The sequence below is a fragment of the Asparagus officinalis genome, chromosome 8, assembly GCF_001876935.1.
Source record: "Asparagus officinalis chromosome 8, Aspof.V1, whole genome shotgun sequence".
Classification (NCBI taxonomy): domain Eukaryota; kingdom Viridiplantae; phylum Streptophyta; class Magnoliopsida; order Asparagales; family Asparagaceae; genus Asparagus; species Asparagus officinalis.
Window position 1 is genome coordinate 16,021,992 of NC_033801.1, and position 4,136 is coordinate 16,026,127.

A 4,136-nucleotide genomic window follows, 5' to 3' on the forward strand; every position below is an offset into this window, starting at 1 on the left:
GGCGATCGATCGCGAGTGGTGCGACGGTCGACCGTGGACCCTGTAATTGGCTTTCGTGGGTTTCTGTCTCTGTCCGGTCGACCGCAACGTCATATACGGTCGACCGCGTAGCGGGTTTGGGCCTGATTGAGGTTTCCTGATTGGGTTTGTTGTTTGATATAAATACCAACCACGGTTTTAGGGTTTATTTGGTTTTGATTGGGAATTGTTTTGGGGATATTGGAGCACATAAAAGAGAGATTTTTCTGAGCTATTGGTTAGAGTTATTGTTTGAGAGATTGAAAGCTTTGTTGGTGAGATTAGTTGATTGGTTTGAATGATCTTGTAATCTCAGTTTGTACTCTCCTTCTCTATTAGTGAAAACCCATCCCCTTCTTACCCTGTGGACGAAGACAATTTGCCGAACCACGTTAAACTTTGTGTTTGAGTTTGTGTCATTATTGTTTGATTTGAGTTTCCTTATCTCTCGGTGTTTGGTTTGGTTCCTCAGCGCACAACAAATGGCTTTCACGCACAACAAGTGGCTTCCGCGTACAACAAGTGGTATTAGAGCCCCAACATGACATATATTAGTAAATTTGAGTTTGTGTATAAGACAACCCCTTTGCGAAGCAAAATCTATTCGAATGCTATAATCATATATATGTATATATATAGTTAATTTGCATGGTACTATTCTTTTATGAAGATTTAACTCGTCTTTACTAGTCAACAGAATCTAAGAACCTGCATGTTCCAAAATTTACTCTTGTGTTCTGTATTTTGGTATTTGTTGGTAATATCTGATTCCTGTATTTGTTCTGTCTTAGACACACTATGTCTTGTTGCTTTGCTCATTCAAAGAACAACTACAACAGCATGTTCGTGTCCACGCAATGGAAGCAGTGATGGCATGCTGGGAGCTTGAGCAATCTTTGCAAAGTCTCACAGGTGATTATTTGTAGCCATCTCAATATGACTGGATAACAGAGAATCATGGTTTTTCCCTAGATTTTTTTTTTCAAGTCACTCAGGCCTTCTGTTGATTGAACTATTCTTCAATTTTTCTGAAAACAGTGTTGATATTCACCAATTACTTCATCACTTCACAAGTTTACTGGTAACACGCTGTTTTTTGCTTACACTCGTGGATCTTGAATGCAACAGTTCATTAAAACTTTGCACAAGATGGACTACTTTGGATTTCAAGGGAAAAGTAGAGAGGGAAGAGATATAAAATATGAAATCGGCTACAAAAGGAAAAAATAGAAATTTAAGTTTAGAATTCTTGTAACCTTGGTTTTGGAATGCAAATGTTTCTTGGAACTCTTGATGAATGACCCTGTCAGAAAAAAAAATGTTGTGTTCAACTGTCAAGATCTAGTAATAACTAATCTTGAATCTTCTCAAATTACTCTAAGATCATTCAATTATCTTTTACCATCTAGTTGTTAGTTTTTAAAACCCTTTTTTATTTGAAATTCTCCATCCTTCATTACACATTATAAAAACCCGGAATATTATTTCAAATAGCAATATCCCACTTGGACAAGAATTCATCTTGTTCATCAATTTTCATGCGTCCTCGTTCTTTGGAACTAAATTCTCTTTTGATGTTACTATAACAGGTGTTGCTCCTGGTGAAGGCACGGGTGCGACAATGTCGGATGATGAAGATGACCAAGAAGATAGTGGCACAAACTTTTACGATGCAAGTATGGATGGAACAGACACTATGGGTTTTGGTCCTCTTGTTCCAACCGAGACTGAACGTTCACTGATGGAGCGTGTCAGGCAAGAATTGAAGCATGAACTTAAGCAGGTAAAATAAATGAAAAATCCTATTGTTTTTGCATTCATACAAGTTTTCCAACCAAAATCTTTGGTTTCTAGGGGTACAAAGAGAAAATTGTAGACATTAGAGAAGAGATTCTGCGTAAACGAAGAGCTGGAAAACTCCCTGGAGATACTACTTCCCTTCTGAAGGCTTGGTGGCAGGCTCACGCGAAATGGCCTTATCCTACAGTATGTGAAGTTTTATTCATTATTTTTTTTAGAATTTCTTTAATTTAGGTTTTCTTTTGTTAATTTTTTTTTTCTGGATCATTTCGTTTATGTAGGAGGATGACAAGGCGAGATTAGTGCAGGAAACAGGATTGCAGCTGAAGCAAATTAACAACTGGTTCATTAACCAGAGGAAAAGAAACTGGCATAGTAACCCCTCATCATCCGGTGTTATAAAGAGCAAGCGTAAAAGGTATGCAAAATTGGTTTTGTTTTAAACAGAGCAGAAATAATATATAAATGATGGTTAATGAGGGGATTTACGCGCACTTGTTTCGAAATATCAGCAATGCAGGTGAAAATGGCTGAGGCTTCATTTCTGATATGACAAACAAAATCTTCGATGAATTTTATATACATTGGTTAAAACCTTTTACTCTACGTGGAACAGATACTGGTATAGACACTTGTCTTAGGACTTGAGATTTCTATATATGATGTTATGTCAAGATATCAAACTTCTTAAGTTATAAAGTCAAGAGATTGTACTGATTCTTTTTCTTACTGATTGATATAAAGTATACAAGTTTGTTGGATTGATATGAAGTATACAAGTTTATTGTAAAGTGTTAATGATCTATTTTGTCAATGTAGAAGTATTGGTTACTAGTGACTGATCTGAATTCAAAACTACTCAAGTCCTTGTTTGCTGCGATTAGTGGAACTGGTGTATTATATGATTGTATGCAGAAAAAGACTGGTATTGTGTAACTGATGCTATCAACTCCAAGTTGAGATAGGAGTCATTTCTCTAACCTTGTTCTTTCTTTTGGAGGCAAATGTGCCTCTTTATACTTTTTAACTAATAAGTTGAAATGGTCCTATGATCAGAGTTTCATTGCTGACTTAGGTGCTGTCTCGGCCACTGATCTGTTAGGCCTCTAAATGGGCCTGGTTTTTCCACACTTGTGGTCCAATATGCAAACATTGTGTTAACAAATAATAGAGTGGAAGTTAATAAATAAAATATCATGGTGTTAACAGGATTTGGCAAAAGCTTTTAGAGAAAACACCCTTAAAATAATATAGTTTTCTATCTAATCTAACATTAGAATTTCAACAAGTCATTTAAAATATAGACAAATCTATACTATCATCAATACTATACTATCCTTTCTTTACGTATAAAGAGAAATTAGTGCAACTCTTAAAGGCATAAAAAAAATATGTGCCATATCATAAAAGTATAAAAATTTAACATGAGTCATATCATAAATAACCACGTGCCTTACTATCTTCTCAGAAAATGACATGGTGATACTTAATCTTATATTCACTTAAGAATCATTATTAAATTATAACTATACATAATTAGAAAATTATAATAATAAAATATTTTATAATCATTATCATATTATAACTATGCATAAGTTAAACAACTCATAATTATATGTTGAAGTGTAGAAATTAAAGAAAAATGTGTACGGAGAGAGCCTCTCTACATAAATCATGGATTAATTTTAGAAAACTCCCCTCAAATATGAGGGGTGTCTCAGAAGATCCCCTCAACGATTTTAATCTGAGAAAACACCCCCTCAACTTGAGCATATTTTCCCCTCAACTATGAAAATTTGAGATAAGCCCCTTGAACTTTTTTTAACTTAATCCCCCTCAAATATAGGGTATGACTCAGACCCCTCCCCCCCACCAACCCCTCAACTATTTTGATTTGAGAAATCCTCCTCAATTTTTAGCCTATTGTAGGTAACCCCTCGCAAGTTTGAAATACGTGAAACCCTATGAACTCTTTCACTTTGCGCTCTGAAAGCTAACACCGTTTATGTCAAGCATGTTACATCATAAGTAGGTGATTGAGAAAAGACCAAAATATCCTTGGATCATAAAATATTACTCTGATTTTTTAGGGTAAGAGAAACTTTAAAATAGTACTATAAATTGATCAAGATATTTTTTGACCGATTAGGCAGTTTCTTTGTAATTGAATAGATTGATTTTTAAAAGGGTATTTTAGTTATTTCATATTTTAGAATCACATCCGAGGGAGTTTAATGAGAAAAGTGTGCAAGATAATGGGGGGTATTGTGAGACACCACATAATTTAGGGAGTGCTCGCTAATTTTTAAAGTTGAGTG

At 35.0% G+C, this 4,136-nt stretch overlaps 1 pseudogene; it reads left to right on the forward strand.

The window, feature by feature from the left end:
• Positions 1-2,623, forward strand: part of LOC109820920 — a 10,858-nt pseudogene extending 8,235 nt beyond the window's left edge.